General features: G+C 39.7%; 1 protein-coding gene across 29 annotated transcripts in view; it reads left to right on the forward strand.

The window, feature by feature from the left end:
• LOC130429262 (receptor-type tyrosine-protein phosphatase delta-like) overlaps nucleotides 1-27,500 on the forward strand; it is a 303,213-nt gene that overhangs the window by 155,346 nt on the left and 120,367 nt on the right. For 26 of the 29 annotated variants that reach the window (XM_056757729.1, XM_056757777.1, XM_056757812.1 and 23 more), the window contains exon 7: nucleotides 15,651-15,690. The exons of 2 other annotated variants lie outside the window; for them this stretch is intronic. The gene's annotated coding sequence lies outside the window, so the exon portion shown is untranslated. The remainder of the gene's footprint in view (nucleotides 1-15,650; nucleotides 15,691-27,500) is intronic. One more of the 29 variants, XM_056757752.1, reaches the window with a different exon arrangement.

Here is a 27,500-nt window from a genome sequence, read left to right on the forward strand (position 1 = left end):
CCCGCCCACATCGCAAATGTCCTGCCCGTTTCTTCATATAACCCGCCCATAGTGCATCAGACCCCCCACATCACACATGTCCCGCCCACATCGCACATGTCCCGCCCGTATCTTCATATATCCCTCCCACATCGCACATGTCCCGCCCGTTTCTTCATATATCCCGCCCACATCGCAAATGTCCCGCCCGTTTCTTCATATATCCCGCCCACATCGCAAATGTCCTGCCCGTTTCTTCATATATCCCGCCCACATCGCACATGTCCCGCCCGATTCTTCATATATCACGCCCACATCGCAAATGTCCTGCCCGTTTCTTCATATATCCCGCCCACATCGCAAATGTCCTGCCCGTTTCTTCATATATCCCCCCTACATCACACATGTCCCGCCCACATCGCGCATGTCCCGCCCGTATCTTCATATATCCCGCCCACATCGCACATGTCCCGCCCGTTTCTTCATATATCCCGCCCACATCGCAAATGTCCTGCCCGTTTCTTCATATATCCCGCCCACATCGCACATGTCCCGCCCGATTCTTCATATATCACGCCCACATCGCAAATGTCCTGCCCGTTTCTTCATATATCCCGCCCACATCGCAAATGTCCTGCCCGTTTCTTCATATATCCCCCCTACATCACACATGTCCCGCCCACATCGCGCATGTCCCGCCCGTATCTTCATATATCCCGCCCACATCGCACATGTCCCGCCCGTTTCTTCATATATCCCGCCCACATCGCAAATGTCCTGCCCGTTTCTTCATATATCCCGCCCACATCGCACATGTCCCGCCCGTTTCTTCATATATCCCGCCCACATCGCAAATGTCCTGCCCGTTTCTTCATATATCCCGCCCACATCGCAAATGTCCTGCCCGTTTCTTCATATATCCCGCCCACATCGCACATGTCCCGCCCGTTTCTTCATATATCCCGCCCACATCGCAAATGTCCTGCCCGTTTCTTCATATATCCCGCCCACATCGCAAATGTCCTGCCCGTTTCTTCATATATCCCGCCCATAGTGCATCAGACCCGCCCACATCACACATGTCCCTCCCCTATCTTCATATTACCGCCCATAGTGCATCAGACCCGCGCACATCACACTTGTCCCGCCCGTATCTTCATATAACCGCCCATAGTGCATCAGACCCCCCACATCACACATGTCCCGTCCACATCGCACATGTCCCGCCCGTATCTTCATATATCCCGCCCACATCGCACATGTCCCGCCCGTTTCTTCATATATCCTGCCCACATCGCAAATGTCCTGCCCGTTTCTTCATATATCCCGCCCACATCGCAAATGTCCTGCCCGTTTCTTCATATATCCCGCCCATAGTGCATCAGACCCGCCCACATCACACATGTCCCTCCCCTATCTTCATATTACCGCCCATAGTGCATCAGACCCGCGCACATCACACTTGTCCCGCCCCTATCTTCATATAACCGCCCATAGTGCATCAGACCCGCGCACATCACACATGTCCCGCCCGTATCTTCATATAACCCGATTACACACTAAACTGGAAAGCAATTTGTGGATCTGGCAAGATCTAATCTGATTGGCTGACTTTATCCTCCCTCTGGATGTACGAGCACATAAGTCTTTCATCAGACCACCGTGAATACTGCTACAGTTGTGTTCAAAATTATTCAACCCCCAATGCTGTAAATGGTTTTAGGGAATTTAGTGTACATTTGTAATTGTATTCAGAATGAAATCCTACAAGGACTTCTTAAAGAACCATATGCAACTAAAATGACATCAATTAGTTTTGTAATACAGTAGTAAATGTTTCTTTTGTGAATTCTTCATTGACATAATTATTCAACCCCTTAAAGACTACCACTCTGAAGAACATAGGTTCAATGAAGTGTTTTTAATCAGGTATTGAAAACACCTGTGGATATCAGGGAGCAGCAATAAAGCCCAATAAGCACCAATTAGGCAGCTTTAAAATGACTGTGATACTCAGCTCCTTCTATACATTTACTGGTGTGGTTACAAACATGGTGAGGTCAAGAGAATGGTCCAGGAAGACAAGAGAACAGGTGATTACTCTTCACAGGAAGGGCAATGGCTATAAGAAGATTGCAAAGATGTTAAACATACCAAGAGACACCATAGGAAGCATCATTCGCAAATTCAAGGCAAAGGGCACTGTTGAAACGCTACCTGGTCGTGGCAGAAAGAAAATGCTGACTTCGACTGCTGTGCGCTACCTAAAGCGTAGAGTGGAGAAAAGTCCCCGTGTGACTGCTGAGGAACTAAGAAAAGATTTGTCAGATGTGGGTACTGAAGTTTCTGCTCAGACAATACGGCGCACCCTGCGTAATGAAGGCCTCCATGCCAGAACTCCCAGGCGCACCCCCTTGCTGTCCCCAAAGAATAAGAAGAGTCGACTGCAGTATCCCAAAAGTCATGTGGACAAACCACAGAAGTTTTGGGATAGTGTTCTGTGGACTGATGAAACAAAATTAGAACTGTTTGGGCCCATGGATCAACGCTATGTTTGGAGGAGGAAGAACAAGGAAAGAACACCTTGCCTACTGTGAAGCATGGCGGGGGGTCAATCATGCTTTGGGGCTGTTTTGCTTCTGCAGGTACTGGGAAGCTTCAGCGTGTGCAAGGTACCATGAATTTTCTTCAGTACCAGGAGATATTGGATGACAATGTGATGCAGTCCGTCACAAACCTGAGGCTTGAAAGACGTTGGACCTTTCAACAGGACAATGATCCCAAGCATACCACCAAGTTCACTAGAGCATGGTTGCAGATTAAAGGCTGGAACATTTTGAAGTGGCCATCGCAGTCACCAGACTTAAATCCGATTGAGAACCTCTGGTGGGACTTAAAGAAAGCAGTTGCAGTGCGCAAGCCTAAGAATGTGACTGAACTGGAGGCTTTTGCCCATGATGAATGGGCGAAGATACCCGTAGATCGCTGCAAGACACTTGTGTCAAGCTATGCTTCATGTTTAAAAGCTGTTATAACTGTAAAAGGATGTTGTACTAAGTACTAAGATTGAATGTCACTTGGGGGTTGAATAAAACTGATAATGATGTGAGCTCAGAAAAGACATTTGTGGTTATTTCATTATAAATGTTATGTTATATTTGTCTGATCTACACGTGCCTCTTTGATTGAATTGTAAGCAGGATGACTGAATGATCATAATCAATGTCAAACCGACCAAAACAATCAATTTCAGTGGGGGTTGAATAATTTTGAACACAACTGTATATAATGAAATTCATCACATGGTTATTGTCGCATGTTTAAATCATCTACATGAGGTGAAAATATGAGCAATATTCTCTCCCAACAGCAGCCGGTTCACTGAGCATCAGACGTTCTGTCGTGTGTGGAGCTGCTCACTCATCACCAAAACACCCCTGAAGGCTTCACTCACACAGACTCCAGGGAGAGAGTCAGAGGAAATTGTTTCGCTCATTGTTTGTGTTGCGTGGCTTTACTGGACGTGCTGGTAACGGTCCGGTGTGCTGGACATGGATTGAGTCCAGATACAGAAGTTAAATGGCCTTTGATGGTTTGCTGTAGATCAATGCGCTGATCATCTGTGTCCAGAACACCACAGTGACGTCTCTCTGTGTGACCCAGACTCAACGTTGTGACGTTCTGTTCCTGTGCAGTAGTATGTGTGTGTGTATATCAGAAATGGAAAAGCGCTTCAGGGAATGTGTGTGTGTGGGCACTAAATGCAAATCCAGCGTGTTTTCAGTGAAAAAAAGAGCAGCGCTGTGTCGTGCTATCTTTTACAGAACACATTTGCTCCGTTTCCAAAATGAGAAATGTTGAAGTTTGTGCACAGAGTCTCATTTATATGCAGCTCTAGGAGAACTATTAGACCTGACGCTCTGTGTGTGTGTGTGTGTGTGTGTGTGTGTGTCTGCACGTGTGTGTGCGCGTTTGTAATAGTTTTTCTATTTTCTGTGACAAGTATAATACATATTAGTGTTATGAGGGAATGCAGGTCATTTAACAGCAGGCAGTGTGAGGAGATTTCATTGTGCGTGATGCTGCTGACACACTCCTGTCTCTCGCTCTCTCTCTCTACTTCCTGTCTCTCGCTCTTGTTCCTGTCTCTCTCTTTCAAACTCCTGTCTCTTTCTACTTCCAGTCGCTCGCTCTACTTTTGGTCTCTCTCTCAACCTCCTGTCTCTCTCTCTACTTCTGAAAAGCAGTTTTAGTGTTCCGTATTTATCAGCTTTGGATTGGTTTTCATTTCCAGTCTTCTCAACTTCCTGTTTAAATTAACCTCCTGTTAATGTCGTTTTCTCATTTGATATAGAATTGCTCATTAACAGACTGACATCTGGTTTGAGGTCAGTCATGATCATCAATAATGAAGAGTTCTGTGAACAGAGCACCGAGAGGAGAGAGAATAGATGATTAAAGTGTAGTTTTGTCTCAATCTGGGTGTAATTGTCTCAGTTAATGTTTGGTATTGGATCAGTTGTGACAGGAGCGAGCTCGAGTCAACCCTCTCATCTCTAGATATGATACATGAAGACTCTTGAGTGTAATGAGGTAACAGTGTCAGGTCTCTGAAGACTCTCACATCACACAATGATTATGAAGAACGACAGAAACCATTACAACCATCAGCCGTGTGCCTACTGTGATATTTCACAAACACATGTCACGTCTGAATCTGATCTTTCACATTGGTCAAGAGATCAGAATCGAGGAGGAGACTGTGAAACTTTGACTTGTTAAGTGACAAGCTATTAAACCAAAGTCAAGCCACACATTCAAATACTTGATATAACGTGTGAAGACAGACAGTCAGAGAACAGAAGCATGGTGTTTGACTTAAGAACCTATCATCTTATGACTAGTTTTTGAGAGCAGCTCTGCTGACTTACCTACCTGGCGATGATGCAGCTCAGCGCACCATGGTGCTTAGAGTACTGAGGCCTGCTGGAGTGTATGTCTGATATTGCATCTCACCGTGACTCAATGTCGAGTTGCCAAACACCGTCCTCTGGAGGGTGAGAGCGGCTGAAGAAAAAACCCCAAGGGAGAGAGAGGAAACTCCTCAGAATATGGGCAAGGCCCCCGAAGGAGCCCAGGAGGTGCTGGGACGGGGCAGGGAGCGTCCCAGACCGACCCACCAGCGATGGAAGGGCGGAGGTGAGGCCCGATGTGGTCTCTATCTCTCTGGGCTTGTCCCGTCAGGGCCATTTTCCGCACGGCTGCTGACGGGACGGTGGTCTCCTCCTCGACGTCTTCTTCCGGGGGCTTCCTGGGTAGGGGGAACCTTAGACGGCGTCGAAGATGGCCGTGCCTGCTGTGTGACGAAGCTAGTTTGATGGGAACGTGCCGAGAGAGGGGGCCTTCCTGGTCTTGGTGCACTCCTGGGAAAAATTGTACTGGGGCCGAGCGTGGCTTGGAGACGAGCATTGGGGAAGGCGGTGCACTGCAGAGCCGAGGCCACTGCTGTCACAGAATGGGAAGCAGATGATGTGGTGGCTGGGTCCCTAAGAACACAGCCACACAAGATAGCAATGTCTGGATCGTCATCCGCACGCACTTGAGGCAGCCGTCGTGTCCGTTCCCCTCCTCTATGAGAGTGTTACACTCACAAGAATGGCGGGACATGCCACGCTGGAGAAATTTACTCTTTTAGAAAACACCTCTGGAACCGCGAGAGCAATTTTTATCAGTATATGTAATTCGATGCACAGGCTCCGAAGAACAAAAGGTGAATGAATGCAGCACAACATCTCTCTTTTATACCCGGGTATCCGGGGTGGAGTCCGGCATGCAAATTTAAATTTAATTTGCCAATTTCATTTCCCTTCTCAAAACCAGTCAGAAGATAATCTGTCGGTTCAACACAATGTTGAGAGACCGACAGAAACGAAACCACAGTCGTCTTTATCTGGTCAGACGACATCACTGCAGACGCTCTGTGATGATGACACAGCATTACATCACAACAACACGCAGACCTCTCTCTCTCTCTCTCTCTCTCTCTCAGTCTGTGTGTGTGTGTGAAGCTATGGGAGTGAACACTAATGGCATTAGCTTGACAAGACTGGAGTGTGTGTGTGTGTTCTGCTCACTTGAGAGGAAACACCGCATCTGTTTCTCACAGCTGTACCACTGACACACAAATGTTAAATCCTAAACGAATGTGGATTTGCTCGCAAACACTCTTCTGTCTCCACACACCGTGGCCGTATTCCTCTCTGCGCTCTGTTTCCATGCACGTGTTGTGATATTGTGATATTCTAGACATTGCATGTGAAGAATGAACAGCACTATTAATGGGAATAATGGGAGTGTCGCTGTACTCTATGCAAATGAAAGCAATCACCTTCAGTATCAGGCTCACGTAACTGCGCTCTTTAATTTCATGAATAAATATCACATTTTAAAGCGAGCCCCCTCCTGAGGAGACAGCGTGTGGGAGTACGTATGCTTTGAATATTCAGTAAACAGATATACCCGTGACCGACCGACCGACCACCCTTCAGTGCTTCTTCAGAAAACACTCTTCACAGAATAACATCTCACCGGATTCAAGCCCCTTACACTTAAAGGGAAGTTAGGCCCTGACTTTCATTTCCAAGGGCTCATCCCTAAGCCCTTTGAAGGGTTCACCCTTCGGTGCAAGAGCTTCAAAGGGTTGAAGGGTGTAAGGGAGCAAACAAGTGTTTCTTGAAGTGCCCTTCATCCCGTGCTCATAAGGAGATGCCGTCGCCACACAAAGAATCATGGGGGAGTGAAGCGTCTTCATTCCGAAGGGCCCTTTGCAGTGGCCAGTAATGAGCACTTGGGTCTGGAACGGCTTTTCAATATGGCGGCCACGACTGTGTTCACTCAGAAGTGCCCTTTTGGAGGCCGATACATCTGATTTGGAACGCATTGTAAGTATCTTTGTAAGTACTTATGTACTAGTAATGTGTTTCAATTCTACATTGTACTTCATTTTTGTAGGTTTTGAACTGTAATCTAGTCAATGTTGGGTATGCAATTAGTGATTGTAGTGGAGAAGGCGAGGCGAGACCGTGAGTCGAGGCTGGTGAGTGAGTGATAATGAGGGTCAGCTGTGCGCACACTGGTCTTGTATCACGGAGGAGATCGGGAGCATAAGAGAAAGAGCGAAAGAAACATAGATGAGAGAGGACCAGGCCTGGGTTTATGTTGTGGTTTGTTTTATTCGCCGGCATTCGGGCATGTCTTTTTACTTTGTTTTCATTGTATTAAATGTAATAAGGTTCAATTAAAAGGAAGGAAGGAGGCAGGAACCGGCAAACATTTAAACATTTAATCAAATAATAACATGGAACATAAACAGCCGCAAGCCCCTCAATAAAACAAACCACAACTAAAATCCAGGCCTGGTCCTCTCTCGTCAGCAGTCCCGTCGCTCGTCCTCTTATGCTCCCAATCTCATCCATGAGATATGCGGGACCGGTGTGCGCACAGCTGATTCCCACTATCAATCACGCCACTGGCCCAGCCTCATGGCTCACGTCACCTCTTCCTGACCACAGTGATCTTATAGGTATGTTAATAGTTTACTAGTTCAATACGAGAAGCACATGTTTGAGTTTATGAAAGCACACTTTGAAGCACACTCTCAGTAAACTACTAGTAAACTTAACGTCACACTGTCTTTACAGTTTAAGACAGACTTTATTACATAAATGTATTTACAATAAATAGTTTTTTGCTCTTTCAGTATATTATTATGTCCTGATTTATTATAATGGACGGCAGTGTGTAAATGTGATTGACACAACGTGAGATCATATTTCTTTTTTAACCTGCAGAAATTTTGTACGCATATTTCGGACTCAATGTGCAATGGCCTTTAGAGCAAGTACAGAATACATGAAACTAGGGATGCACAAACAGGATTTTTTTGGGGCCGAGAAAAAGAGAAAAAAAATTGGATATTCAGACATCCAACTCACTATAAAATCCGTTTAATTTTTTTATCGTTTTTATTTTTCTGTATTCTGTGTTTTCTTTTCTTTTTGTTAATATGAACCAGTATCTTACATCTTATGTTTTTCTTTTGCTCTTTTACGTCTTCTTACATTTAATGAATAGTTTTGTACATTTTTAGTAGCAGGTTAACTGGACTTTTATTTGACGACGGACTTTAATTTTGACGGCTTGCCGCAATGTTTGAAATGAAACTGTAAATTGCGCCTGAGGTAAACTCTGTTACAGCAGCGCTGATTCACTTCATGTGTTCGCGTCCACCAGATGATAAAAGTCCACTACAGTAAGTTACACAAAACCACAACACTCATTCACACGCAGAACAAGCAGATTTAAACTGCAGCTGAATAATTATTAGAGCTATTCACAGCACAATTTGAATTTCATAAGCTATTCAGCGCTACTTTCTGGCGTGTTAGCTACTCTACATCTGTGTTTTCCGCTTCACGGAACTCAAAGGGCCCTCATAAACCTTTGGTATCGCCCTTTTCATGCTATTGCCGATATGCCGATGGGATTCAAATGATCCAATATCGGCCGACGATACATCGGTGCATCCCTACAGAAATTATCCTGAAAGTTTCATCTTTATTACAAGTAGAATGAAAGTAAACTTTCTAATTTTAAGTTGAAATAAAGTACAGTATACTAATAGCACTCTTGAATTAACTTCTTTTTTTGAGAGATGAAGTCAGTCAGTAACGTTACATGTGATGTTTGTAGGTCAGACGGGATGGAGCGGATACTCGTCTAACGCAGGCGTCCGCTACTCTCATGACGCTTCTCCTCTCGATCAAATATTAAACGATGGTTCGGTGTTTAAAGTAAATGCGGGTAATTGTTGAAAGAGCGTCACACGCTTCATTATAAAGCGCAGCGAACCCCCCGAGAGGCTCTTGAGGTCCGCCGGTGGAGATGTTGCGGCCGTACTTTATTCATGTTTAAACGAATATAGAGCCTATAAATAACTCCAGATGGCTCCTCTGATCTCAGCTGCGTCTTAACACTTGAGTTCATCTCACTTTGAGCGTCTTCCCAGCTTCATTGTGGCGAATATTTCACCGGGAAACTTCCACACGGGTGGATCCTCATTTGTTCTCCGCCCGGGGGCCGACGCTCTGCTTCTCTGGTCTTGCGCTCTAATTCCCTCCTGCACTCGTTCATTCTCTTTATCTGCTGATAATAGTGCGAGCGGATCTAACAGCTGTGTGACACATCCGATCTTGGGCACTGTTAGATGTTCTGGAATGGAGATCAGGCGAGCGTTTTACAGCAGCATCTGTCACATCATCACAGGTGTCACACGCAGACGCAGACGCAGATGCAGACGCAGACGCAGACTGCTCGCTCCTTTACAAACAATACTCATGCATTGCTTTCTACAGGGACGGGTGTACAATATGTGCACTGGCTTTATAATATTTATATATAGTAAATAATATGATATATTATATAATCTTTATAAAAATCGTATAGACAAGGGACCCATGATCGACGAGAAACTTTAACATCTGTTGAAATGTATCCTGGTTGTATTTTTAAACCTTGCGTCTTGAAGACGGGCAGCAAGAAATAAACATTTATACGATAATAACATTAAATATTATTTATAGTTTTTATTCGAGAATTTGAAGCATCATATGTACAAATGAAATAAATAATATATACATATTTTATTTTAAATATTAAATAGGTTAAGTGTGAGTGAAAATCAAATAACAATTATATATATTTTTTGTAGCGTATCAAATATTTTCTCATAACTGCAGAGTTCGGTTCATCGCAGAGGAAACGAGATAGAAAATATGTCCATAGCGTTATCAGGATCAAACAACAGTAAACGGCCGGGTTGTTGTGAAATTAGTTTTGTTTTGTTGTTTTTGATGTATTATTAATATTCTGAATAACTTCACATACATGTTTCCCAGCGGACATCAGCGTCTTTGTGTCTCATTAGCATCTGATTATTTATTCATCAGGTGTAATCTTCATTTGTCCCCACATTAGACACTCACTCATGCACACACACACACACAAACTCACACACACAAACTCACACACACACGCACACACTTACACACATTGACCTGCAGAAGGTCACGTGTGGCTCAGTGTTGTGATGTAAGAGTCAGCATCAGTCTGAGGTTTGGTTTTATTCTCTCTTAACAAGCGCTGAAACATCTTTATCAGACATGAAGAGCTTTTGGCCGCATAAACTCTCTCTCTCTCTCTCTCTCTCTCTCTATCTCACTCTCTCTCTATCTCACTCTCTCTCTATCTCACTCTTTCTCTCTCTCTCTCTCTCTCTCTCTCTCTCTCTTTCTCTCTCAACCGGCAGCACTAAAGTTTTATAGCTGAGTAAATCACCAGCACCCTCCACCGCTTGTCTCTCTCTCTCTCTCTGTACAGGATTTATACATTTTACTGAATGTCACTGTCACAAAGCGTGTAAGTGTTCCAATCATGATGAAAACAGTTTATATATGAAAATGAAGGATGCTTATTTGTATGATATTTGGTCTGTGTATTTTTCTGAAGTGAACTGGTATGACATTCTGTCTGATCTGCCGAAAACCTAACAGGACGAAGTCAAACTCTGAACTATGATAAAAACTGACCGTCTCTTTTATTCAAGTACTCAACATACATTTGCATATGTTTTCTAAACAGTCTGTCATTGGTCCAAATGGCAGATAGTCCCGCCCTAATCTCACAGCATTGGTGGAGACGTCACCTGCAGCCTCTTGTGTGTGTGTGTGTGTGTGTGTGAGGGTCCATGTGATGCTGAAACAGCTCTTAACACTTTGTCCGTCTGTGAGTGCATGTGTGTTAATGGATTTACTGCTTTCAGAGCCTCAGGGTTAGAGTTTTAGACCAGCAGAGTGAGGACTAAGAGAGTAAAGTAAGGACATTTTGGCCGGTCCTCACTTTCTGAGACCCCTTTAAAGGGCTGTTTGAGGGTCAAGACCTGATTTTAGGGTTAGGTTATAGTTAGGTTTAGGTTATAATCAGGTTAAGGTTTAGGTTATAATCAGGTTTAGGTTATAATCAGGTTTAGGTTATAATCAGGTTTAGATTATAATCAGGTTTAGGTAATAATCAGGTTTAGGTTATAATCAGGTTTAGGTTATAATCAGGTTTAGATTATAATCAGGTTTAGGTAATAATCAGGTTTAGGTTATAATTAGGTTTAGGTTATAATCAGGTTTAGGTTTAGGTTATAATCAGCTTTAGGTTATAATTAGGTTTAGGTTATAATCAGGTTTAGGTTATAATCAGGTTTAGGTTATAATCAGGTTTAGGTCATAATCAGGTTTAGGTTTAGGTTATAATCAGGTTTAGGTTATAATCAGGTTTAGGTTTAGGTTATAATCAGGTTTAGGTTATAATTAGGTTTAGGTAATAATCAGGTTTAGGTAATAATCAGGTTTAGGTTATAATCAGGTTTAGGTTATAATCAGGTTTAGGTTATAATCAGGTTTAGGTTTAGGTTATAATCAGGTTTAGGTAATAATCAGGTTTAGGTTATAATCAGGTTCAGGTTATAATCAGGTTTAGGTTATAATCAGGTTTAGGTTTAGGTTATAATCAGGTTTAGATTATAATCAGGTTTAGATTATAATCAGGTTTAGGTAATAATCAGGTTTAGGTTATAATCAGGTTTAGGTTATAATCAGGTTTAGGTTATAATCAGGTTTAGGTTTAGGTTATAATCAGGTTTAGGTTATAATTAGGTTTAGGTTATAATCAGGTTTAGGTTTAGGTTATAATCAGGTTTAGGTAATAATCAGGTTTAGATTATAATCAGGTTTAGGTTATAATCAGGTTAAGGTTTTAATCAGGTTTACGTTATAATCAGGTTCAGGTTATAATCAGGTTTAGGTTATAATCAGGTTTAGGTAATAATCAGGTTTAGGTAATAATCAGGTTTAGGTAATAATCAGGTTTAGATTATAATCAGGTTTAGATTATAATCAGGTTTAGGTAATAATCAGGTTTAGGTAATAATCAGGTTTAGGTTATAATCAGGTTTAGGTTATAATCAGGTTTAGGTTTAGGTTATAATCAGGTTTAGGTTATAATCAGGTTTAGGTTTAGGTTATAATCAGGTTTAGGTTATAATTAGGTTTAGGTTATAATCAGGTTTAGGTTATAATCAGGTTTAGGTTATAATCAGGTTAAGGTTTAGGTTATAATCAGGTTTAGGTTATAATCAGGTTTAGGTTATAATCAGGTTTAGGTTATAATCAGGTTTAGATTATAATCAGGTTTAGGTAATAATCAGGTTTAGGTTATAATCAGGTTTAGGTTATAATCAGGTTTAGATTATAATCAGGTTTAGGTAATAATCAGGTTTAGGTTATAATTAGGTTTAGGTAATAATCAGGTTTAGGTTATAATCAGGTTTAGATTATAATCAGGTTTAGGTTATAATCAGGTTTAGGTTATAATCAGGTTTAGGTTTAGGTTATAATCAGGTTTAGGTTATAATTAGGTTTAGGTTATAATCAGGTGTAGGTTTAGGTTATAATCAGGTTTAGGTAATAATCAGGTTTAGATTATAATCAGGTTTAGGTTATAATCAGGTTAAGGTTTTAATCAGGTTTACGTTATAATCAGGTTCAGGTTATAATCAGGTTTAGGTTATAATCAGGTTTAGGTAATAATCAGGTTTAGGTAATAATCAGGTTTAGGTAATAATCAGGTTTAGATTATAATCAGGTTTAGATTATAATCAGGTTTAGGTAATAATCAGGTTTAGGTTATAATCAGGTTTAGGTAATAATCAGGTTTAGATTATAATCAGGTTTAGGTAATAATCAGGTTTAGGTAATAATCAGGTTTAGATTATAATCAGGTTTAGGTAATAATCAGGTTTAGATTATAATCAGGTTTAGGTAATAATCAGGTTTAGGTTATAATCAGGTTTAGGTAATAATCAGGTTTAGGTTATAATCAGGTTTAGATTATAATCAGGTTTAGGTTATAATCAGGTTTAGGTTATAATCAGGTTTAGGTTTAGGTTATAATCAGGTTTAGGTTATAATTAGGTTTAGGTTATAATCAGGTGTAGGTTTAGGTTATAATCAGGTTTAGGTAATAATCAGGTTTAGATTATAATCAGGTTTAGGTTATAATCAGGTTAAGGTTTTAATCAGGTTTACGTTATAATCAGGTTCAGGTTATAATCAGGTTTAGGTTATAATCAGGTTTAGGTAATAATCAGGTTTAGGTAATAATCAGGTTTAGGTAATAATCAGGTTTAGATTATAATCAGGTTTAGATTATAATCAGGTTTAGGTAATAATCAGGTTTAGGTTATAATCAGGTTTAGGTAATAATCAGGTTTAGATTATAATCAGGTTTAGGTAATAATCAGGTTTAGGTAATAATCAGGTTTAGATTATAATCAGGTTTAGGTTATAATCAGGTTTAGGTAATAATCAGGTTTAGGTTATAATCAGGTTTAGGTAATAATCAGGTTTAGGTAATAATCAGGTTTAGATTATAATCAGGTTTAGGTTATAATCAGGTTTAGGTTATAATCAGGTTTAGATTATAATCAGGTTTAGGTTATAATCAGGTTTAGATTATAATCAGGTTTAGATAATAATCAGGTTTAGATTATAATCAGGTTTAGGTAATAATCAGGTTTAGGTAATAATCAGGTTTAGATTATAATCAGGTTTAGGTAATAATCAGGTTTAGGTTATAATCAGGTTTAGGTAATAATCAGGTTTAGGTAATAATCAGGTTTAGATTATAATCAGGTTTAGGTAATAATCAGGTTTAGGTTATAATCAGGTTTAGGTTATAATCAGGTTTAGGTTATAATCAGGTTTAGGTAATAATCAGGTTTAGATTATAATCAGGTTTAGGTAATAATCAGGTTTAGGTAATAATCAGGTTTAGATTATAATCAGGTTTAGGTTATAATCAGGTTTAGGTAATAATCAGGTTTAGATTATAATCAGGTTTAGGTAATAATCAGGTTTAGGTAATAATCAGGTTTAGATTATAATCAGGTTTAGGTAATAATCAGGTTTAGGTAATAATCAGGTTTAGATTATAATCAGGTTTAGGTTATAATCAGGTTTAGGTAATAATCAGGTTTAGGTAATAATCAGGTTTAGATTATAATCAGGTTTAGGTTATAATCAGGTTTAGGTAATAATCAGGTTTAGGTAATAATCAGGTTTAGATTATAATCAGGTTTAGGTAATAATCAGGTTTAGATTATAATCAGGTTTAGGTTATAATCAGGTTTAGGTAATAATCAGGTTTAGGTAATAATCAGGTTAGGGTAATAATCAGGTTTAGATTATAATCAGGTTTAGGTTATAATCAGGTTTAGGTTATAATCAGGTTTAGGTAATAATCAGGTTTAGGTAATAATCAGGTTTAGATTATAATCAGGTTTAGGTAATAATCAGGTTTAGGTTATAATCAGGTTTAGGTTATAATCAGGTTTAGGTAATAATCAGGTTTAGATTATAATCAGGTTTAGGTTATAATCAGGTTTAGGTAATAATCAGGTTTAGGTAATAATCAGGTTTAGATTATAATCAGGTTTAGGGTGAGGGTTAGGGTCAGGTACTCACTTCTGATGGTTTGGGTAAGGGGCTAGAGATTGGGTTGCATCAATGTATGTCCTCATAAAGATAGCTGTACAAACATGTGTGCGTGTGTGGTTTCAGACTGAAGTGAAACTGGTTCATTTGACTGTTTGTGAGTTAATGGATTTACTGCTTTCAGAGCCTCAGGGGCACCAGGACCACCAGTGTGTGTGTGTGTGTAAGAGAACAGTCTATGGTGTTTAATGAGCACCCAGGGGATTTGAGCTCTGTGTAGTCGTGACGACAGCGATACTTCGTCCAATCAAACGCTTTAAAATCAGAAAGAGAGAGACAGACAGATAGTTATTATGCAAAGTTTGTTCGTCAGAAAAGAGCAGATGACAGTCTGTGTGTATTTGCGTTCGTGAGAGATGCTCCCACGGACACTTGAACAAGAATTATAACCCACAACTGAAGCATCTGATCGTGTGATCTGATCGGCTGATTGGGATGTTGTCAACAGTGATGCGGACACGAGAGCATCTCTCAACATCAGAAACGCTGAGTGTAAGCGGCTTCTATGTAAAACACAAAGACTGAAGATGACAGCAGAAGTTCTCCTGTTTGATTGGCTGATAGGAGTGTCAATCATCACTGTGTCGCTGAATTGAGTTGAGTTTAATGGAAGTGATTTCAACTGATCAATGGCATTAACACGTGGTTTTCGGTCATCTTCATATGTACTCTTTATTTCTGGTGATATTGAGAGAACAGTAAACTCTCAAAGTCTAATAAAAGCTCTGCGGATCTCAGTGCCATTTGTCGGCTTATTGATCCATTGAATTGTGTGAGGCGTCATCGAGAGGAAGGTTCTGCTCTTCTAACCTTTATTATGACCCAAATGAGGAGTTTGGCTTCATTGAGATGACTCTACGTGAATCACACAATCCAATAATGTCTGACCTTTAATCCGCATGCAGCCGTGGTGAACTTTAGCGAGAAGACTTGATTTCTGTCATTACGAGCTCTTATCACAGTGTGTGTGTTTGTGTGTGTGTTTATTAACACGTGTTTCTCTTTGTGTAGCAGCTCAGAGTCCTCAGACGCCTCAGCAGGACTATCAGAGGTAACACACTGTGTGTGTGTGTGTGTGTGTGTCGTGCTGACAGTGTGCAGGTGTAGGCACTTCACAGCAGAAATGCTTCGCTCTCGTCATCTCGTTCCTCGACGGTTAAATCATTTCGCTGAGTTTTTGTTCTCTCTAAATCTGGACCATCCAATCAGAACCGTAGCTGGGCTGTGACTGACAGTGATAAATGCCCACCCCGCTCTCATCAGCTCTGTTAGCAGGAGCAAAGCATGATGGGAACGCTGAGACGCTGGCACGTCATTAATACAAACGCCGAGCAGAAGACACGCAAACAAATACACTGTTTCATACACCTGCATCACAATCCATCACAAAATCTCTCATCGGCTGCTCAGAGAGGTCTCTCGCTCGAACACACACCGGACATGAATTGAATTGAACAAATACGCTCGCAATCACATACACGTGCAAACACATAAATGCACAGACACACACACACTCCGGACAATCACACAAACACAATCACATGCACTTGCACAGTAACACTCATACACAGAACAGACCAGACAATCACACAAACACATACGCAGTCACACACACACAAACATAGACGCAATTGTTTTTATACTGTACAAATTGTATATCATATCCCCTGTCCCTAACCCACCCCCTAAACCTCACAATCACACAAAACTTTCTGCTCTTTTAGATTTTCAAAAAAGTTCATTCTGTATGATTTATAAGTTTGTTTCCACGGATTTTGGATATTGCCATTTTTATGGGGACATTTTGTCCCAATACCGCACACACCGGACAATCAAACAAACACGCACGCAATTAAAAACACATGCACACTCAAAAGTGCTCACACACACACAGGTGCACACTCAAAAGTTTGAGTCGTGAAATGTACTGAAGGTCTTTTATTTTGTTACTAAATGTGCAACTACAGACACTGAAAATATCACTTACAAATTATTCAACAGTTAAACATTTACTCTGTTACACAGATACTAGAGAGATATCTAAACATCCTAAAATGACACGATTATTTGAGACGAAAAATTACGAATAATGTAACAATTTATTGAGAAGACAATTTCTAATATATGATTTCACAAATCAAGTCCTAAAATCGTATTCGTGTATCTTACTTTGAAGATGATGAAAGTACATACATGACTTTTGTTTCAAGATATAAAGATGTGCTTTAAAAGAGGAGAAACTCGTGTAAATCTCTTTGTTTGTCAGCTAAATGTCTTGTTTCAGTGAGCTGATGTATCTGTACGCTGAATTATTGAGTAAGAACATGTTCTTTCGCAGTGAAGAATGTTCCTACGCGTCTCAGTGAAGTGCACGTGTTTTCTTTAGTGAAATGTTTATTTTTCATGAACTGGATTTGACTTTACTGACTGTAAATTTGCTAGTTCCAGTCTAAGATTGAGCAGGTAACAGGAATGATTTAAAATAATGAAACTCGCTCATCATTGTAGAATGTGTTCAGTCTGCATGGCTGGGGTCTGCTGTACATCCCCGGCGTCTGCGAGTCATTATTATTCATGACTTACATTCATGAGGTTTATAATACGTAGCCCACTTCTCAAATGTTTTCTACACCTCAGCAGATTTCTGACGGGCCTTCAGCGTTCATTTCAGATGTGCGACTCTCTAATAGTGCTGCGTTTATCTCATTATGATTCAGTCTGATTGTCAGATTGTTTGCCTGCTGGATTCTCATTGATTTTTATTTCAAAGTGGCTGCCGCTGCGTTTACGGGGCAGAAATCAGGTAGATTGTTTGGCGTCGGCTGATTGGCTCTGTGTGCGTTTGGTTTCCCTCTCAATACACCCGATTTATGGGGTTTAATTACAAACACAAACACACTCACATCTTTGGTTCATTATTTCTGTGAGGACAGTCCAAAGGCGTAATCATTTTTATACTGTACAAACTGTATATGTTATCCCCTTCCCTTAAACCACACAGACACACACACACACACACACACAAACATACACACACAAAAACGTGCACACACACACTCACGCACATGCATGCATGCACAAACTCTTTACAGACACAGACACACACACACACACACAAAAACACAGATGAACACATAAACACACACACAAAATGACACAAACGCACACATGAACACACTCCACACACACAAACATACATGCGCACACACACGCATACACACACTTTGCAGCTAACAGTTACTGTGTCTCACTGATGGGGCCGCCCTCACACTGCAGTGCATTATGGGATTGAACGCTGTTTCAGTATATAATTACATGTTGACGTGTTCAGTTTGAGTCTCACTCAGTTTTCATCTCAGTTGTTGTTGTGTGTGTGTGTGGTGGACATACAGACAGTTTTTTTTACTTTCTTTCTTATTGTGTGTTGAGGGACTCATTGTCACAGCCTTTCATTCAAGAACCCTGAAGTGTAAAATAGAGAAGCGAGACACAAAAGATCTGATCAATGAGAGATGGAGAAACAGAATAGTGTGTTCGTGCGGTTCTCAGATCAGTTGAAGCCATTATTTTAACTTTCTGCTGCACCACACTTTCATTCTCTCAGTTTAGATGCTGTCAGTCAAACACACACACACACTCATAGAGTTGAAGTGAATTCAAGTGTGATGTTCTGGAATGGTCACGATGTTTCTAATGTCACTTCAGAAGTGTGTGTCCATCATAATCTAACAGCCAATCAGTGGGATTCTCGGTTTCCTCTTCAGCATTATTTGCATTTCCTCCATCATTTCTGCTCTTTGGGTCGGATGGAGGCCGTCATCGCAGTGCTGAAACCTGTCAGCACCGGTGTCTTTCTCCTGGGTTTCTGTCTCCACGACGACAGGCGACTGTCTCTCGTTACGCGGGGAGATTCGGTCTCCTCGACGACTGTCAAGGTGCCAACTGTCAGTCAATCACATCCACGGCTGGAGGATCCCGGTCAGGTTCATTAAAACATAAAACAGTCACGTTACACGTATGACACTTGTAAATCGGACATTCAGACACGCGGTGATTGTGTCCAGCGTCTGTTGTCAGTGTTATTGTTTATTATGTTTGTGGACTCAGTGTTTCTGAACCCTGGCTGTGGTTACGCTGATGGAATAAAGCCTTTCTAAGGCAGATGATGTGATTGGAAACCGAATGCAATGCGAGATAAGAACTGAAGCTTGACTGAATCTGACACTTACTTTCCTGCTCCTGCTGTTTGCAAATCTGTTCCAGTCACAATCGTACACAACTCTTTTCCTCAGTCTACTTTCACTTTTCTTTACACATGGGAAGTACTTTTTTGTTTCATTTCATCAATATCAGGCTGGATTGTGTACGTTGGGTCTTAAGATTTACGTAGAAATGTGAGATAATTTATACAAGTCCGTACATCTCTATTGTGCTATTATTTCAAACTCCTCCTTTCACTTTAGATCAAATCTTTCCATTCCGCTTCGTTGTATTCCTCCTAATGCTTCTCAGAAAACTGGAATGGAACGGCTGCATCCACAGATTTAGAGCAAATGTATTTGTGATTGTCCAGTTATTTGTCGATATAGGAAGATTGCTCATTCTGACCTTTCATTGTTTACTAATAAACGTTTACAGTCTAATGCTGGGTTCACACCAATTGCGAATAATCGTGTTCCACGCTCTGTATTACGCGCGGGGAAAGTTCGTTATTTTCATGTGAGTATTTTTCATGAGATCGCTTCTAAACGTGTCTTTGCATTGACTTTGTATGTAACTTACTCGCGAAAAACTCATAATTCACGTTTGGTGTGAACCCAACAAATGCGAATAATCGTGTTCTACGCTCTTTATTACTCGTGGGAAAAGTTTGAATTTTCGCGTGAGTGACGCAATCTGACAAATATTTTCAACCTGCGCAGAAGAAGAGTATGACGTGCGTTCGTGGCAACCACGCTGACTGCTACAAGTTCAGGTCTATACGCACATTGGCATTAACTTTGTATGGAACTAACTCACGTAAAACGCATAATTTGCGTTTGATATGAACCCAGTGTAATGCTGTGTTCACACCAAAGGCGAACAATCGCGTTCCAGGCTCTTTATTACTCGGGGGGAAAAGTTTTATATTTTCACGTGAGAGATGGGATCTGACAAATATTTTCGACTTTCAAGGACTTTAACATGCGTTTGCGACAATCGTACCTGGTGTGAACCCACCATAACACTTGGACACTGCAGATGAAATCATCAATATTTACTAAACGTACACATTGGACAAAATGAATATGAGTGTACGGTGTGAACCGTGAGAAAGCACATTTGATCCAGCGCTGCAGTACCGTACATGAGTCTGGAAGGCAACGAGCCGGCTGTCGCGAGCACAGACATGTCTCTCATCCTGCTGAGATTCAAAATGTTCAGTTCATCTCACAAAGACTCATTAGATATCATCATGAAGCTTAAACAATGGCCTAAATCTCCAGATCTTCTGCATGTGAAGTTCTCTCTGGAGTCGTCTTGAGTCCAGTCACACCGTACGGAGGAAGCACAAGGCCGCTGTGATATATAGCCTGTCTTTACAAACACATGAAATAAAGATTTGCCTGTTCGGATGAATCACGCAATCAAACGACTCTTCATTATTGGAGCTATTAGTCTCCCCACGGGGACGATACTTCATGGCCGCACATCAACCATGAGCTGCTTTAAACATCCTGCGGCCAGAGTCAGAAATACAGCCCCAAGAGCCCATCTCAATACTGCTGTCCAAGCCTTTTACACACAACACCTAAACAATACAAATCCTCTCAACATTTATTCAAAGGTGTATAGAAGATATTTTGAAGAATGTCAAATGGCTGAACGCCAGCAACTCCCGTTGTACAAACACAAAACCACAAAATCTCCCTGCTCAAGTGTTGATTTAACACCCGCTCAGGTAAACATCGCTGTAAATAAAAACAAACGCCGCAGCCTCTCTCCTTGGACTCAAAGCCAAGTTTGGGTAGGGACGCCTGACCTTCATCCATCAGCACGACAGACGGCTCATTTATTGACCTCTGAGACTCACAGAATGACAGAGTCTGAGGCTGATAGATAATTTCAGTGTCTGATAGATTCCAGGGCGCTTCATTCATCAGATGGAGCTTTCAGGAAGAACCTCCTCAAGTCCCACTGTAAATCCAGTCACGTCTGTACTTCTATTACAGTCCGAGGAGAGAGAGAGATGTCCAGACATCACAGTTGATGGGGTGATGTTCCACTGAATCACTAGAGTGATCCGCGCAGCTGTTATACTGAAACACAGATTCACTCATGCCGCTCTTTCACAGCTCAGGATGTCTCATTCGTGCATCCACTTCCATAAGATTCCTGGAGAAATATCTAAGATGCAGATGAGACTCAAAGGGATTCTTCTGTCATCATGTACTCACCTTCCAGTTGTTCCAAATGTTATAAATGTCTTTGTTCTGATGAACAGAAAATAAGATATTTGGAATAATGCTTGTAACCAGACAGATCTCGGACCCCATTGACTCCCATAACAATGGCAGTCAATAGTCCACCAGAACTGTTTGCTGTCCTACATTCTTCAAAATATCTTAAAAATTTATAAAGCAATTTTTTCATACTATGGTAGTCAATGATGACAAAGATCTGCGGATGAAACTGTGCCGTATGTATTGTGATATGCTGACTGACCTGTAGGATTTCCTGTCAAAGTCCAGAACGGCCGTGACCAGGGGCGGTCTGGCCATTCGGAGTACCGGAACTTTTCCTGGCGTGCTCCTAATGTTTTGGGCCGGAATGTACGCTTGAGCCGGACAAATGGACGTATAATAAATGCGAATGCACTCAACGGCATTAGCGAGTCGGAAACGTATGCATGCCCCCCTACCAGAAATGGTGGAGGGGGTATGTGGGGTCGATTTTGCTTCCTAGTCCGCCCCTGGTGATGTGTATCGTGTGAGAAGACTTGATGTTCAGGTGATAACATCGACAACAGACTGAACTTCTGCTCTCCTGAAGCCATGAGCAACACAGATTGTGTGTGTGTGTGTGTGAATGAAGACGAGTTTCGGCAGAACACCTTCACTGCCTGCGGCCCACAGCTTCAGCTGTACATCTTCAATCCGTTTAATGATGCATCACACACACACGCACGCACGTCAAAGCAGTTTTATATTTGTGTTTATAAATCTTTGTTGAAGTGGGTCAGACGGTATAAAGCTGTAATGAATAAATGCACACGTTATCTCTGCTGCACCCAACAGGCCTCCAGCAGGACTGACAGTTCACTTGAATATTTGCTCTTAAAGACACAGTCACTTTAATCGCTTCTCACCTTTAAATCTTTCCCTGACAGCGAAATTGAGATTTTTACATAACCTGAAAGCTGAATTAATGAGATTTCTATTGATATATGAGTTGTTAGAATAGGACAATATCTGGCTGAGATACAACCGTTTAAAACTCAGGAATCTGAGGGTGCCAAAAAATCTAAATATTGAGAAAATCGCCTTTGAAGTTGTTAATCGGGGGCACTGTGGCAGGACATCCACTCACAAAATAAGGTTTTGATATATTTACGGTAGGAAATTTACAAAATATCTCCATGGAACATGATTATGGAAGTATTTCAATGACATTAGTCTTTGAAGCAAAAAAGCATGTTGAATTACCACTTATCAAACATAATCCTGTTGCATTACCAGTGCTTGCATGTTTAGAGTCTGCAATTCAATATGGTTGTACATTTAAACGGTGAATATTTCTAATTGAAACATTTCACACTCCGTTTCATCGTCTAAAAATAAAATAATCAAAATTCACCTTTGAAATTTCATTAAAAAATTTCCACTTGGTTTTAACTACAACCTCTACTATTCAACAGATAATTTTCAGTCCATATTATTTCGATATAAAAATTCGCTTCCACAAATTCAGGGGTTCAAATTCACATCAAAGTTTCAGATCCTAGAATCAGAGGAAAAGCAATAGAGCGCCGATTCTACAAATGCATGATCTCTTCCTGCTGCCTGACCGCTTCACCAGCAGGTGGTGTAAGTCGGTTCTGACGAAGATCAAAGCAAGAAATGCAGATACTCTTTATGTGTTTGCCACAGAGTCCACTCATCTGCTCGATTAAGTGAATTTAGTTGTTCTCATAGATAGCTTCTTATGCATCATAAACATTTTCAGAAATGTTTACTGACGCTTGCACTGCCAGTAGTCTGCACAGACACACTCTAGGCCTATTATGCTCAGACTTTGACTGCCCTCCTACTCTGTCTTGAAGGAATTAGGTCATTTTTTTACTTCAACACATCATGTTCACATAAATATTTTGCATCATCAGCATTTACAGGACATTTATTGTGTTTAAAGCGGTCAAATACTGAGATCTCAACAAGCATCTTATTGATAACTGCTCCGATTTTAAGACACAAGCTACTCTACCTGTATGTGCTCCTTTATATGACAAAGCAGCAATCTCTACAGACTTTCTTTTTATTTTCCTCACATGATCTTGTTTTAATATGCGACTCTCATAAAATGCTGGATGTTATGGAATTGTGGAAATCTTCGTGGTTTTCATTTTGTTAATACAAAATAAAATAAAACTGATCTTTTAGCCAAGCGAACTTCTTGAGCAGGCCAAATAAAATTGACCAGATACAAATAGACAGCACTTTCTTTAGAGCCAGACTAGACCCGAAATGTCTTGTGCAGCCAAGCAAGATACCTCACGGCGTTATGGATCTAACAGCTGTAAGATGGTTTTTGAGCGCAAAGATACAAACTTTTGTTGCATACTTTGTTCGTTTCCCAAAGAGTTGCTGTCTGTTAATGAAATGCAATAATGTCAATCACTCACGGTATTGACCTAATTATGTCTGGCAAAGTTTGGTGTAACAAATATTTGTTGTTTACATAACAATTAAACTGATTTATTTTGTGTCTTTCGAGTCGACTTGGAAAAAGCAAATTCATTTTAAATTTACCAGAGACCCGATGCCATATCGTACTCAATCTTTTGTCAACTTTTTAGACCCGAAGCTGCTGGGACCCATAAGGACGTCTAACATGCCTGTACACCAACGCTAGGTGTCTAAAATGTATGTGTACAGTTCAGTTAAAAGATCAAGTTTACCCTCTTTAAACTTATGCTGACTGAATTTGATGCGAACATTTTGCTGAATATCCGCAACATGTATGGTGGCATGGTGGAACAAAAACATTATGAGCTTATAAGGTTGCTAAGTGCTTGTAGCCTATCACTTTAGCATCCACGGACCACGGCATCACAGCCGGTGTACCTTGCTAAAATGCTTAATGTTGCTTTATCTTCAGACCAGACGACCAAAATTAATATAGCCTACACCTTTTTAATAATAATAATACATTTTAGAATGTCTTACATAGGCTAAAAAAACAATGGAAAAACAATGACGCGAGTTAGGTAAATGTCTTTATTATTTCAGTATTTCAGTTTGTTTTTTATTCATTCGTTTATTTAGCCTAATAGGCTATAATTGGCTTTATTTTTCGTTCTGACCTCAGAGATTTCAGAGGCATAATTATTTCCATTGATATGTCTCTTTTAAGTGGTAACTGGTTTGTTTAAGTTTAAGCATTTGTACCCTACATTTACAAAATATTTTACAATTATGTTTTTAAGAAAATACTTATTTTAATATGTTATTATATTGTAGATTATTTTACGTTCTGATAAAAATAGTTGATGGCTTGGTCTTATATCCGTTTGCACTACTTTTTCATTTTACTACTGTTGTCATTTTTAAATGGATATCTATTGAATTATTTCCTATTTAGTTTTATACCAAAATAAAAAGTTTCATTTGAATCGTTAAGTTTATTGTGATCGTGTTCTGAACCTAATGTAATGGTTTAAAATCTTGTTGTATTGTTTTCTGGCACATTTAATCATATACCGTTGCATGTGTCATTCAAATAGCTTCATGAAATTAACTTATTTTATTTTAAAAACTCAATACACAGTATGGTTCAGTAAAGCACTGTTATATATCCATTTTTTTCATCCCCGAAACTCAAACCATTATTTGATGACTTAAGACGGTGCTCATCATTAGCAAAATTTTATGTTTGTATTTGGCAAGCTACAGAAATTATTTGAAGTAATTTACCCACACAATCTTAACCAATATGGTTTTGTATGACATATCGCTTTATTGCTCCCTGAACTCTTTTTAAGTTAATTTGAATAAAAATGCTAAATGCTGAAAAATGACTTAATGTTAATATATCATATACACGTAAAAAGTAATGAATGCGTATAAATAGCAAGCCAAATACAAACATAGAGTCATACTCTAGAGAGACAGTACAAGGAAATTGGGTAGAATATTTAAATAATTAAATTGATATTATTAATGTATGTGTAGTCCAATGATTCCAGGCCACCTGGGTGCTCCATGTCCTTTACAGGGCTGATAGCGGTGAGCTGAGCTGCCAGTACAAACGTCAATAATTTTTTTCTTGATGATGCATAAGAAGCTATCTATGAGAACAACTAAATTCACTTAATCGAGCAGATGAGTGGACTGTGTGGCAAACACATAAAGAGTATCAGCATTTCTTGCTTTGATCTATGTCAGAACCCGACTTGCACCACCTGCTGATGAAGCGGTCAGGCAGCAGGAAGAGATCATGCATTTGTAGAATCGGCGCTCTATTGCTTTTCCTCGGATTCCGGGATGTGAAACCTTGAATTTCAAGCCGCAGTTGAACCCCTGAATTTGTGGAAGCGAATTTTTAAATCGAAATAATATGGACTGAAAATTATCTGTTGAATATTAAAGGTTGTATTTAAAACCAAGGTGAATTTTGATTATTTTATTTTTAGACGATGAAACGGATAGTGAAATGTTTCAATTTGAAATATTCACAGCTTAAATGTACAACCATATTGAATTGCAGAACCTAAACATGCAAGCACTGGTATGCAACACGATTATTTTTGATAAGTGGTATTTCAACATGCTTCAAAGACTAATGTCATTAAAATACTTCCATACATGATCTTTACTTAATATCAGAATGATTTTTGGCATAAAAGAAAAATCAATTTTGACCCCACAATATATTTTTGGCTTTTACCAAAAATGTTCCTGTGCTATGGTTTTGTGATCCAGACCATCAACATATCATCCCTCACATCTGATTTTTTGTACTACATTCTTGAAAATATCTTCAAAATGTATAACTCAATTTTTTCAGTCCTCCCCTTTAATCTGTGTGTAAAGATTCCATTTTATACACAATTGTAGTAATTCTCTATTCAAATATTCAATACACAACACAGTTCTTCAGCATCAGCCATTATGTTTAGATACTGTAAGTAGTAATTACATAAGTAAATAATAACATAAATAACCAAACACTTCAACACAATATAAAGGATTTAAACAGGTGTTTTTTTAACAGAGACAAATAAACATTAAGCTTAACATCATATTTTTTATCACATACGTATAGAGGGATGTCTGATTTTTTATTACTTTATATGCACCGAATCGATCGAATTTTTTTTTTAAATGCTATGGCTGTTATTATTTATTAATTTTCTCCCTCAACATTCCTTTTCACTCGGAAATCTTCAGAATACGTATAAGAACCATTGCAACCCCGGTTCAAGGGGACTTTAATGTTTAAATGATGCTCTTTGCAGAACCAAGAATGGGTGTGCTGGAGACGCACGGGCACATAACAGACGCATCCTTCAAATTTGTGAGCAAAAGTGTTGTGAATTTCAAATCGTATTTGATTTAAACTTATTATTATATTACTTTAAAGGATAACGTGATAAAAATGTTAAAATACTTTCAATTATTAAATTACATTTAATTCAATATAATACTGCTAACTTATTATAAATAACATAACAGTTGTTTTATCAAACTTTAAAGATTTATAGTTTAATATTAAATATTAATATTAAATTTGTATATTAAAGATTAATATACAAATACTGATTGACAACAAAACATCATAAAATCACAGCCAATGAGGTAATAAGGGTCATGTCAATTTCCCGCCAATAAAATGAAAATACAGGATGATTTTATTTTGACATACACAACGGGACATTCTAAAATGCTTGACGAAAAAAAAAATGCGCTAATGTAGCTTAACACACGTAAAAAGCGATCAGTGAAAACAAAAATGTTGTCAAACCTACATTGTAATGAACACAAACAATCTTTCTTTTACAGATAAAGTGAATAATCATGTTAACGTGACTTCATAAATAATATACATGACTTAATGCACCAAGAAGTGACATTAAAAGAAGAAATTAACTACACAACTTATAAATAAGGCATTCTATGAATAGGCAAACATTTGAATCCTGAGTAGGAAGGCAACATGCAAAGTTTCACGTTAGGCATATTCCTTATTACAAGGAAGGTTTGACAGAATTTTTGTTTTTCGTCTTTCAGGTACAATAAGCGTTTTTCGCGTTAGATGTTGTCCCTACACTGTTGAAGCCCGTTTAATTTCACTATTTTACTGTTAAACCTTCGAAAGTTTGATAAATCCGTGGTAGCATGTGAGCAACACGAGCGCACTCAAGAGCTTATTGTGGTCAAACACGACCACTGCTCTCATCGTTGTGACTTTTCTGACGCGTATATCACCAAACAAACTACGGTGTAATGTTTGAAAAGTTTTTAAAAAAACTTTGGGAGCGAACAATGAAATATCGACAAGGAGAACTCCGTTATTCTGTCGTTTGACTCTATGCCGCTCACCCCCACAGTGTTCCTCGAGGTCCATGTGTCTTTAACCGGGACTCGGGTGACGTCACCGCTC

The sequence above is a fragment of the Triplophysa dalaica genome, chromosome 1, assembly GCF_015846415.1.
Source record: "Triplophysa dalaica isolate WHDGS20190420 chromosome 1, ASM1584641v1, whole genome shotgun sequence".
NCBI lineage: Eukaryota > Metazoa > Chordata > Actinopteri > Cypriniformes > Nemacheilidae > Triplophysa > Triplophysa dalaica.